The sequence below is a fragment of the Amblyomma maculatum genome, chromosome 4 (assembly GCF_055883805.1).
Source record: "Amblyomma maculatum isolate TAMU_Amacu chromosome 4, ASM5588380v1, whole genome shotgun sequence".
Taxonomy (NCBI): domain Eukaryota; kingdom Metazoa; phylum Arthropoda; class Arachnida; order Ixodida; family Ixodidae; genus Amblyomma; species Amblyomma maculatum.
In genome coordinates, this window is record NC_139347.1 from 138,872,749 (window position 1) to 138,885,555 (window position 12,807).

Consider the following 12,807-nt stretch of genomic DNA (forward strand, 5'->3'; position numbering starts at 1 on the left):
GTAGGCCACCATCATCAAGACAATGCTGATGTCTACCCTCAGCTTTGTGGCCAGCATTCTTGACATCCCCCAAACAAGAAATAACAGCTCCAGGAACATATATACCGCTTTTTGTGGCAGGGAGCCCCCGATAAGTTAAAGCGAGCCATTGTCTGCCTGCCCAGATTCAAAGGTGGCCTGGGGCTGCCCGATCTGCATATTCTCGCAAGCGCTCTACACATCAAATGGACAGTCAGAGCCGTCGAATGCGACATGCCCCTAACAAAAACGACGGCTTCGTACTATCTGTCGACGTGCGCGCTGCGAACATTCACTGAGAAGGCACTACACCACAACACCCCGCATGCAGGGTCACCCCTATCATTTTACCGAATCGCAGCCACAGACTTAGAGTACCTGAAAGAAACTCATCTGACGTTGACCCACGAACCATGCACCTGAAAGATATCAATATGATCACCCATCCGCTCCCTGCTCGCCTATCAAGCTACATGCTATGTGCAGAAAGACCCAGTTGGCAGTACATAACCGCCCACTTCCTCGATGCACGCCGAGCCTCCCTGATGTGGAGGTTCGCAAGAGGCATTTTACTAATCAGAAGGCGTGCCTTCGTCCCTGCGACGTCAGGAATGATTGACCTGTGTCCCTTCTGCTTGGCTCGAGAGACAGCGGAGCATATCTTTCTTGACTGCCTAATTCCCGCAGCACTCCTAGAGCGTCTGAGAGATCTGATCGGCCTCCCCGGGATCCCATACCCCACCGCGCGCTACTTCGACCCGCTTCCAAAGGAAGGACGCAAGCAGTTTGTCTTGACACTGGCAGAGGTCAACTATCAGGTGTGGTTGGCCCGCTGCAAAGCGGCCTACTCGAACAAGACTCCGAGCTTCCATGAAGTGAAGGTCAAAATCAGAAAAGAACTATGGTTCCCCCTAGAGAGAGAGAGACGCCACTTAGGGAGAAAGAAGTTATTTGAAGAATTGGGACATCCCATGGTGATCTTAAAAGAAGAAGACGGAAAACTAGAAGTGAGATATTAGAAGACTTGCTCGCGTCAGGCTTCGACCCACCGGGTTGGTGCGGACGTGGTGCCTATGCACTGCGACCCGCCTCGGTGGGAGCAGGCCGGATTGCATGAGCCCCTTGGCTGGGAAAAGCCCGCTTCCCGAAACAAAAAACCCCCAAACCTTATGGTGCGGGAGGCCTTGCCTGGGGTAGCCGTAGGATGATGATGGTCGCAGGTTGAGGTCTGTACCCTCACAGGAGGATCGCACCTAGTGCATCTTTCCTTCCATCTGACAAGGCAAGGAAGGCGCTGTATTCATCACTCGCGGAATCGCTGACGCATCTTGAGGACAAATCTAACCGACACGAGATTTGCACTATGGCCCTAGCCTTAAAACATTGGATGGGACTTAGCTTTGTTAAGCCTGGTAGGTTGCGAAAGCAATACATCTTGGCTACGCCTTAGCACGGCTTGTGGGTCTTCACTGGCAAATGCACACATGAATACAGTCAGCATCGCTGTTTATAGCATCCATCATGCTCCAGTCTGTATTATCATCAGATGAGCAGGATTCCCGAGAAGATCGATGTGCCCGCCTAGCTGCATCTTGAGCACGCCGTCGAGTGAGACGCTCTTCATGCTGTTCATCTGTCTCCGTAGCTCGCCGTTGCTTCCTAGCCGCAGCGAGGCGACGAGTCTTCTCTTGCGGAGGCATGGCGACTGGCTTGGCAGACAATGAACGCTTGTTCCTGTATATGAACATTAGTATATACCCCTGGCTCCCACACCTACCTCTATTGTGACGTCAAAGCGAGCGCAGTGCCTCCAACAGAAGCAACGCAATGCACCGCGTCTTCACGCGTGGCTGCCGGCCGCCACTACGCGGCGACTTGACTTGCTAGCCCGTCTCTCGCCCTTGGTATGACGTCAGACGTCTAGCCTATACAGGAACACTACAAAGGTCTAGAGTCACTTAGGTCTTGGCTGCCTCGATGCGCGTGCCATCGCTCGAACTCCATTTTGGCCCACACTTCTCATGCGCTTCAGGACAGTTCCTGGTATCTGCAATCCCAATCTTGAACGCGCACCAAGGAACGCCGCGCGACAGGAGCGATGGAGTACCATCAAAACGCTGTGAAAGGTGGCAGTTCCTGGCCCTACGGAGTTGGGACGGTAGGTCAACGCCACTTGCGGCGGGGGCTAGCCAGCCACCAATTTTTATCTGTTGTAGGCCGTCATTGCACCCGCCACTGCTTCGGCAGTGGATTACGGCTGTTGTTGCGGCGCGCGTCTTCCTCCCTCTTCTTTTAGAGCGCAGCTCTTTGGCGTCCGTTCCTGGGCTTCGCGTCGGCGTCGGCCTCGTAACCAGCTCCGCCCCCCTTTCATCCCCCCAGCGCTAGCAGCGACCGACTGATACTGCTGGATGCCGCTGACGCCGCTAGAGAGTCAAGATAACGTGACTGCATAGAACACCGTCGCCGCCATGCAGAAAGAGGAGGGGAGGGTCCCCCACCCCTGTTCCTGTGTGGCGGATAGGGTGCTCTTCAGTTGCCGACGCGCCGGTTATTTCACGTAGGCCCCGGCACGTCGACGAATACGTGACCACCTTCCCACGGCGTTTGCCGCTGGGTGTACACGCCGCCCCCCTCCCCCCTCTTCCTGCGAGTCTCCGATTGTCAAAGCGTCGGCTCGAACTTAATTCCTTTCTTCGCTCCTCCTCCAATGCAACCCCTGTGCGGTGGGTGGCAATCAGAGAGCCAGATCGGTGGCGGCGGATCTGTATATGTGCAGTGGCGAGCGGCAGGCGGCGGCGGCGGCGGCGGCGGCGGCGGCGGCGGCGGCGGCGGCGGCGGCTGCTGCTGCTGCTGCTGCTGCTGCTGCTGCTGCTGCTGCTGCTGCTGCTGCTGCTGCTGCTGCTGCTGCTGCTGCTGCTGCTGCTGCTGCTGCTGCTGCTGCTGCTGCTGCTGCTGCTGCTGCTGCTGCTGCTGCTGCTGCTGCTGCTGCTGCTGCTGCTGCTGCTGCTGCTGCTGCTGCTGCTGCTGCTGCTGCTGCTGCTGCTGCTGCTGCTGCTGCTGCTGCTGCTGCTGCTGCTGCTGCTGCTGCTGCTGCTGCTGCTGCTGCTGCTGCTGCTGCTGCTGCTGCTGCTGCTGCTGCTGCTGCTGCTGCTGCTGCTGCTGCTGCTGCTGCTGCTGCTGCTGCTGCTGCTGCTGCTGCTGCTGCTGCTGCTGCTGCTGCTGCTGCTGCTGCTGCTGCTGCTGCTGCTGCTGCTGCTGCTGCTGCTGCTGCTGCTGCTGCTGCTGCTGCTGCTGCTGCTGCTGCTGCTGCTGCTGCTGCTGCTGCTGCTGCTGCTGCTGCTGCTGCTGCTGCTGCTGCTGCTGCTGCTGCTGCTGCTGCTGCTGCTGCTGCTGCTGCTGCTGCTGCTGCTGCTGCTGCTGCTGCTGCTGCTGCTGCTGCTGCTGCTGCTGCTGCTGCTGCTGCTGCTGCTGCTGCTGCTGCTGCTGCTGCTGCTGCTGCTGCTGCTGCTGCTGCTGCTGCTGCTGCTGCTGCTGCTGCTGCTGCTGCTGCTGCTGCTGCTGCTGCTGCTGCTGCTGCTGCTGCTGCTGCTGCTGCTGCTGCTGCTGCTGCTGCTGCTGCTGCTGCTGCTTCTTCTTCTTCTTCTTCTTCTTCTTCTTCTTCTTCTTCTTCTTCTTCTTCTTCTTCTTCTTCTTCTTCTTCTTCTTCTTCTTCTTCTTCTTCTTCTTCTTCTTCTTCTTCTTCTTCTTCCAGAGCAGAGGCCCAGCGCCGTCGCCGCCAGAATCCAGAGCAGTAAGCGAGGCTGAAGCAGAAGCTCATCGCCGCCGTCGAGAAGACCCTGCCGTTCGCACCGCCGAAGCGAAGGCTCATCGCCACCGTCGAGAGCAACCAGGTGTAAGCGAGGCTGAAGCAGAAGCTCATCGCCGCCGCCGAGAAGGGAGTCTTTGTTAAAGGAATACGTGTGAAAAATAAAAAAATTTCTGTGATAGCGCATACATGTGTTGCTCGATTTCTTTGCCTCAATCTATCGAAAAGGTGAAACAGCTTATTTGCTGCGCTCAAATTTCGCATTAGGAAGTAACGTAATCGCCGGTAATTTTTTTTCCTTTCTCTGTTTTCCCTTCTGTCCGCACGAGGCAGCGGATGTGGCTCAGCTACAGAGCCAGTAGCAGGCTCATGCATTTTCTTTTCCTTCTTCCTACAGCCACAACGATAACTCGGAGAAAGTGTGAGATACTGCGCCTTTCCTCCAAAAGTCTCTTGTCTAGAGTTCACCTGCTGTCCCAAACTTGAACGCGCGTCAAGGCACACCACGCGACAGCCGCCACAAAAGCGGCACAAACTTTGCGTGGGCTTAAATATGAAGGCTTAGAGGAGGCACTGACCCTTTCAAAGAATGTCCCCACCCTCCGGAGCTGCGGAGGGGGGCGCGCGCATCGAGGCATCATACACTGATGTCTAGCGCGCAGCGCCTCTAGCGGGAGGAGCGCGGCGCGCCGTAGCTACCGGACGCCGCTACGCGATGACACGACTTGGTAGCTCGTCTTTCACCCTGGTATGACGTCAGAGGTCACTCTAAAGGTCAAACGTGGCTACCGGCTGCCGCTACACGAAAGGCTGTTCAGGAGCGTAGTATTGCTTGCGCGATAAAAAATTACCGACGATTACGTTACTTCCTAATGCGAAATTTGAGCGCAGCAAATAAGCTGTTTCACCTTTTCGATAGATTGAGGCAAAGAAATCGAGCAACAGATGTATGCGCTATCACAGAATTTTCTTTTTATTTTTCACACGTATTCCTTTAACAAAGACTCCCTTCTCGGCGGCGGCGATGAGCTTCTGCTTCAGCCTCGCTTACACCTGGTTGCTCTCGACGGTGGCGATGAGCCTCCGCTTCGGCGGTGCGAACGGCAGGGTCTTCTCGACGGCGGCGATGAGCTTCTGCTTCAGCCTCGCTTACTGCTCTGGATTCTGGCGGCGACGGCGCTGGGCCTCTGCTCTGGCAGCTCGTTTAGCAGCAGCAGCAGCAGCAGACGGAGGACTTCCACCGGTCGTCTCGCTCATGGCTCAGAAAGAATTGGCAGATAATTTCGCAGCGGCGAACGGCAGCGGAAATTTCGGCTCGGGCGGTGCACATATACAGATCCGCCGCCACCGATCTGGCTCTCTGATTGCCACCGCACAGGGGTTGCATTGGAGGAGGAGCGAAGAAAGGAATTAAGTTCGAGCCGGCGCTTTGACAACCGGAGACTCGCAGGAAGAGGGGGGCGGCGTGTACACCCAGCGGCAAACGATGGGGGCAGAAGCGTGCGCAGCAAGCGGACAAAGCGATAAAGGGAGGAGGGAAGAGATAGCAGCGACTGACTGATGCTGCTGACGCCGATAGTGAGTCAACCCCAGCTGCGGAGTTGGTTTCAGGGACAACGCCGCCGATGCCGACGCAAACAATATGATACCCTCGCTTCCGCAGTGCCAAGAACCAGGTCTAGCCGTGGGAAGGTGGTCACGTATTCGTCGACGTGCCGGGGCCTACGTGAAATAACAGGCGCGTCGGCAACTGAAGAGCACCCTATCCGCCACACAGGAACAGGGGGGGGGGACCCTCCCCTCCTCTTTCTGCATGGCGGCGACGGTGTTCCATGCAGTCACGTTATCTTGACTCTCTAGCGGCGTCAGCGGCATCCAGCGGTATCAGTCGGTCGCTGCTAGCGCTGGGGGGATGAAAGGGGGGCGGAGCTGGTTACGAGGCCGACGCCGACGCGAAACCCAGGAACGGACGCCAAAGAGCTGCGCTCTAAAATAAAAGAACATATGCATGAACAGCTTGCTTTGCGATGTCTTCAACCATGCAGCTGCTATCATAATTTCCGCAGTGTAAAATATCCAAGGGGCGCGCGATTACCGTGTGCCTAAGCAACTCTTGGACCACGGAGTAAGGCTCCGACTAAGTGTTTCTCCACTACAGATTCTGCAGTGCTCTAGAAAGGTTTTTCTGTTCCGGCTGACCTCTCTCCTTGAGGGCGGAGGCGTGCGGACGTGCGTCGCATGGGCTCTGCAGATTTCAACCCTCACGGACTATCCGACCCAGTGGACAACCAGATTTTGGTTGGATGTGAAAGAACTCACAAGCTGAATCACCCGGACACCGGTTTCAAGACGGTAGGGCCATTTTTGGCAATTTTACCGGACTTTGAAGCCCCACGTGGTTCGGGCGACTTTTTGGCGGGAAACGCTGGTCGCTAAGCCTACTTAGGCTTAGCTCGACTATGGGCGTTCGCGGACAGCCAGGCCCGCTCAGCGACAGCAATGCAGCCTGCAACCGCCTCCCGCAGCGCAGAATACCCGAATGTTGAACCATCAACGAGCAGAACAGCCCAGAATCTGCTAGACGCACAAGAGATAGACAACGCCTACTTCGACATCTCCGACTCCGAGATATCGGCAGTAGGGGGAATCGAGGACTCCGCCATGCAGGAGCAGCAAGACATCCAAAAAGAAGATGACGCAAATTGGGAATTGGCCCTGACCAAACGCCAAAAGAAGCGACAAAGAAGAAACGGACGGAACGCCGCCGCAAACGCCGGAATTCCCTCGGCCGCTCAAGGTGACCTCGGAGGGGAATCCCCGGCGTCTACGTCGACAGCTGGCGCACCAGCTGCCGGCATGCTGAAAAAAGACGGGAAAGGAACGCAACGGCAGCCCAGGCGAAGGCTGCCCCCGCTCCCCAAGGACGATTTAAATACTATTTTGCGACCGAAGGGACTTGTAGTCAAGTCGCTCCAGCAATTCCAAGTGGCCCGGGCCGTAGCCGCGGCATGCAACAAGTTCGATGGAAAAGACCTGATCACCAGGCTTCGTACAGGATCCAATATTATAGTCGTGAGCACGGCGAACGAAGAGGCCGCCCAGCTCGCGAGGCGCATCACTAGCCTCAAGATCGAGGGACGCTCATACGACGTGAACGCTTACGTGGCCGTTCCGGAAGACACCCGGCGGGGAGTGATACACGGAGTGGATCCAGGAGCAACACCGGAGGAACTGAAAGCCGACTTGTGGACGCGCACACAGGGTGTTACCATCCACAGCGTCCGAAGACTAGGCAAGACCAAGTCAGCCGTCATCACTTTTGACGGGCCCATCACACCGAAACACGTCATCTACTGCGAAGCCGAGTACAAGTGCTACCCGTATCGGCCCACAAGACAAATTTGCTACGTTTGCTGCTAACCAGGTCACCGCTCCGACGTGTGCCCCACACCGGACGCCAAGGCTTGCAAACAGTGCGGGCTGCAAAACCCGCCAAAAGACCGTCAGTGTACCCCGAGATGCCTGATCTGCGGAGGCGACCATGGTACCGGATCGAGGGAGTGTCGAGATCGACTAAAGAAAGCTAGGGAGCCGCGAGGCAAGGCCAATAGCGGCAACAACGGCGGCGGACGCGAGAACAGACGCCGCAGCCGGAACGACTGCGGCGAGAAACCAAGGTGGTTCAGCTTGGAGGGGGAGACCTCGCAGAGCCGCTCGACATCCCTGGCATCACGGAGCAGCTCACGGAGCCGGTCACGGTCCTTCCCGCCCCTGCCACCCCCGGCCATCAAGGGAGGAAGCCAGCAGCAGCAGAACAAGAAGCAGAAGCAAACCCGAAAGAACGGCGGCGTCAAGGTGAGCTGGGGAGCCGAAAACCCCTGGTTTGCTCCGCACTCGGGAGGGATAACTAACAAACAGTCCACAAATACAAACAGCAGCCGCGAACAGTCTAGACAGGAGGACGCGGAGAAAACAGAGCTGATACGCGAATTACAACTATCGCGCGCTAGGCAGAGCGAGCTAAAGCGCCAAATAGCAGAGCTCACGAAGGCAGTACGAGACCTTAAGTCGAACAGCCCTCCGCAGCTACAAACATTACAAGCCCAAGCCCCGTCGCAAACAGGCAACGAGGATCTCGCTAAATTTAAGGCAGAGATGCATCAAATGATGCAGCAAATGATGCAGCAGATGATGAAGCAACTGCAACCACAAGTCACAGAACTCCGGAGTAGCATCCACAAGCAGAAATTCACCGAGAACATTAGAGCCCTACCACCACCCTGCGCTGGCAGCCCTCGGCAACCCGCCCACAGACAACACTGCAGCTTAAATATGGCCTACAAAACCTTAGGCAAGCAAGAAACCTTAGACATATGGCAATGGAAACGCAGAGGCTACCGCAAGAAGCAGGGCCTACTCCAAAAACGCATCCATACACAACAAACACCACCCGACATCATAGCGCTTCAAGAGACGGGTACTACGCCAACACTAACAGGATATACGTGTTACGAGACTCAAGAAAAAAAGAACGGCAACCCTAGTCAGTAAGGCGCTCATCGCCATAAACCACGCAAGGATAACCGACACCGACGTAGAACACGTGGTAGTAGAAATTACACCAAAGAAAAAAAGAAAGAGGGGCAGCATCTTCATTGTGAATTCATACAGCCCAAAAATTACAAAATTCGTCCTCTTGTTCTTTTAGAGCGGGAAGCGCTTAGATTATGCCTTGGGCTCCCCAAATTCGTGGCTAATAATGTACTATACCTTGAAGCCCGAATACCACCGTTAATAACTAGATTACAATTCTTGACTGTCCAGACGTATCTGAAAATATATGAATCACAATTCCACCGCTCCATATCAATTTTTTGTTGCGAGCCAGACTCCTTTTTTGGAGTCGTATGGCCTCGGTTTCATACCCCGCAGGTAATTCTAGTGCAAAATCTGTTACAACCTTTGCACGTAGTCCTTTCTAACATCTTTCCAACAAAAGTAAGTGCATCGTCGGTTCAAATTATCTTTGATGACATTTTCCCAAATAATGCGAAACACTTAGCACCTCACATTTTAAATGGATTATTAGAAGATCATTTACAAAGTCTTCCAGTTAGCATAACAATAGCAACGGATGCTTCTCAATTTAATGAAAAAGCCGGCGTTGGAATATACTGTCCGCTTTTAGACTGGGCTTTTTCAGTCCGTCTTCCGGATTTTACTCCAATTTTCCAGGCGGAGTTGCTGGCGGTGGTGCTTGCTCTGCGCAAACTAGACACAACATACTCAACAGTGGCTGTAATTACAGACTCTCATTCTTTGTGCTTGTCGCTTTCTTCGAATATGGATTCGCAAATTTTAAACACCTTTCTTTCATTGCTCCCCTCACATTTGAGGCTCATACATATAGTGTGGGTACCAGGACACAGCAATGTGACAGCCAATGAGATTGCAGACAGACTAGCCAAAGATTCTCTGAACGGCCCTGTATTGCCCATCCTCCCGGCAACAGCGTACATAACAGCAGCAAGATTTCGGCGGCGTGCCTTATTAAGCACGCAGTCTGGATCTATTTTATCCTCGGATGACTACCTGCACCTCAAGTATTCGTGGAATAGGAAATCATGTCAATCAAGGCAGACTGAGGTCTCTCTAACAAGGCTACGCTGTCGTATTCCGCCCCTAAATTTCTATATGCACAGGTCTGGTTTGGCGCTTTCTCCTGTCTGCGCATTCTGCGGGGAACCGGAAACAATAGACCATTTCTTGATATTTTGCCGCCGTTTTACCATGATGAGAAAACGGTACTTAGAGAAGCCGTTACAACAGCTGGGTCTTAATTTGAGCAGCCAAATTTTATTATCGTTCGGTGCCACCATGCTTGGGTACAGCCACAGGTATGTTTTCAACGCCATTCAAAACTTCTTAATAGAAACAAAACGTCTACCTGACTAATATGCTTTGAAGTTTTATTCTGTACATATAAATCTTACTATTCTCTTACTGCGTGCGTTAGTATTTACTATTATATATTTTGGTTTATCATATCTACATTTCCTTTTCTATTCCCTAGCATTTATTATTATTTTTTTTTCCGATGTAGTTATACATCTCAAAATCTAATATCTCTGCACCCCAATTCTTGGCCGATCCCCCTATGTGGGTATGTGCCATCACATTAGAGGAGAACAACAACAACATACAGCCCTCCAAAACGGAGGAAAGCAAAATTCCACGAACTTTTCCATGGCGCACGCAAACTCGCAAAAAACAACACGCTATTTATAATAGGAGACTTCAATGCCATGGACAAAAGCTGGGGATACCAAACAGCTAACCCAAAAGGTAAAGCACTAGCAGAGGCAGCAGAAAACACCTACTGCAACCTCCTCACAGACTCAGACACTCCAACGAGAATTGGAAACAGCGTCAGTACAGACACCTGCCCCGACCTCACATTCATACGGGGAGCGGAACAGGCAGTGTGGGAGAACCTGTTAGAGAATCTGGGCAGTGACCACTATAAGCAAGTAACCTCAGACAGACTAAAGCGCCAACTGGGATCGGCAAAAATCACGGATTGGAGCGCTTTTCGATAGGCATGCGACGGGAATCTCGCCGAGAAAGGGATCCAATCGATAGAAGAGTGGGGAAACATGCTCAAGGAAAAACAGTGCAAGTACAACACCAAAGAAATCGCGCGAACGACGCAGACACCCGAGGTAGACGCCACGCTGCTCAAGCTGTGGGAAGCTGGACGCGGGCTCACTAAGAGATGGAAGAAACAAAAGTACAACAGAAAACTAAAACAAGATCGCAGAAGTCGCAGCGAAGGCAGAGGAGTACGCGGCGCAATTGGCAAGGCAAAATTGGCAACAATTCGGCGACTCCCTCAACGGAACTTTGAGCACAGCGAGGACGAGGCATATCCTCAAGTCTCTCATAGATCCAACCAAGACCAAGGCAGAAAACAACAAGGCCATATACCGGTTAATCCATCAGTTCGAGGGACCAGACTCAAAACTCCTGGAGAAAGTACGCGTTAATAGTGGTTCGGGAACACCCAGCGGCTTACGCAGAGCATTACCGGGGAAGAGAAAACGATACCCTGGGCAGGCCCATCACGCGAGTAGAGGTCTATGCAGCGATTCGAAACACAACCAGAAACACGGCCGCAGGTGCGGAAAAGATCAATAACGCACACATCCGCAACCTCAGTGATGACCGAGTCGCTGAATTAACAGACTTTCTCAACAAACACTGGGAAGCGGAGACCGTCCCCGAGGAGTGGAAGCATGCGGAAGTCGTCATGATTCATAAACCGGGCAAGAAACTACAAATTGAGAACCTCAGACCGATCTCGCTCACATCGTGCCTTGGGAAACTGTACGAACGAGTAGTGACGCTGAGACTACAACAGTACATGGAGGACAACGAACTGTATCCCCACAGCATGTTCGGTTTCAGAGCAAAACTATCGACACAGGATGTACTGCTTCAAATCAAAGAAGTACTCGGGAACGTCCCCAAGAGCGGAGAGAACATAGTGGCATTTGACATCAAGGGGGCTTTTGACAATGTCAGTCACGAGGCTGTCCTTACGGGAATGAACGACCTAAACTGCGGGAGGAGAGTCTACGGCTACGTCAAAGCCTTCCTGTGAAACAGAACGGCAACAATTGGCCTGGGGGACCTCAGATCAGACAAATTCCTTACGCCAAACAAAGGAACACCTCAAGGATCGGTCATCACTCCGACGCTCTTCAACATAGCCATGATTGGCTTGGCAAAACAGTTGAAAGAAATCGACGGCATACACCATGCCATGTATGCCTATGACATCACCATCTGGGTCAATACAGGCTCGCTCGAAGAGAAAAAAGAGAAATTACAAAAGGCAGCCACCTGCGTAGAGAACTACGTCAGAGCCAGAGGGCTAGCATGCTCCACCAAGAAATCCGAGCTCTTAAGAGTTACGACAGGAAGACTCAACCGCACAGTCCCCACTAGCGACGACTTAAAGCTAAACGTCTACCTCGAGGGGAAGTCGATACCAGAAAAAACACTCATCAGAATTTTGGGGATGTGGATACAGTCAAACCAACGCTGTACCCACACCCTCGCCCTACTCAAGGCATCGACTCTTCAAGTGACCCGCATGATCACGCGCATCTCACGCAGACGTCATGGCATGCGAGAGGAGGACACACTCAAGCTGGTTAGAAGCCTGGTAGTCAGCCGAGTGACATACAGCCTCCCTTACTACAGCCCCATCAAGAGTGAGGTACAACAGGCGGACGTGATTCTACGCAAAGCCTACAAAACCGCACTCCACCTTCCTCACAGCACTTCAACCGAAAAGCTCCTAGCCCTAGGACTACACAACACTTTCGATGAATTGAGAGAGGCACAACTAGTCTCCCAAGTGCGCAGACCACAGCAGACCCCACCTGGAAGGGAGCTGCTTAAGAAACTGGGCCGCGCCGATGAAAACAATCCCGGACGAATATTGCCGCACACTAAAAGTAACGCCCATACCCAGGAACATGGATCCCAACCTTCACAAAGCACGCAGAGAGGCAAGGGCTGAATACCTAAAAAAGACTAGCACCCAGAGAAACGACGGTATACGTGGACGCAACCACATACACCAGAACAGTGGGGCAGCACAGCAGAAATGTGGTAACAACAGTGATTGACTCGACGCTACGCGAGATCACCAGCGCATCACTACAAGACTGTACGATAGTCGAGGCTGAGGAAGCGGCCGTTGCTCTAGCGGCAGCGGAGGGCTACCGATCTAAACGGTCTCTAACAATCCTTACAGACTCACAAACAGCATGCCGCAACTATCTTCGCGGCAGAATCGGGCACAGAGCGCTCCGCATACTCCGCTCTGAGGGCCACCATAACACGACAACCAAACGAAAAACCAATCAAGCATACGATAGTATGGACGCCGGCACACGCGGAAGTAACAGGGA

The 12,807-nt window shown here is 53.4% G+C and overlaps 1 pseudogene; it reads left to right on the forward strand.

Moving 5' to 3' along the window:
* The first annotated feature begins 6,322 nt into the window (after nucleotides 1–6,322).
* On the forward strand, nucleotides 6,323–11,486 carry LOC146193147 (uncharacterized; annotated as a pseudogene).
* Nucleotides 11,487–12,807: the final 1,321 nt, after the last annotated feature.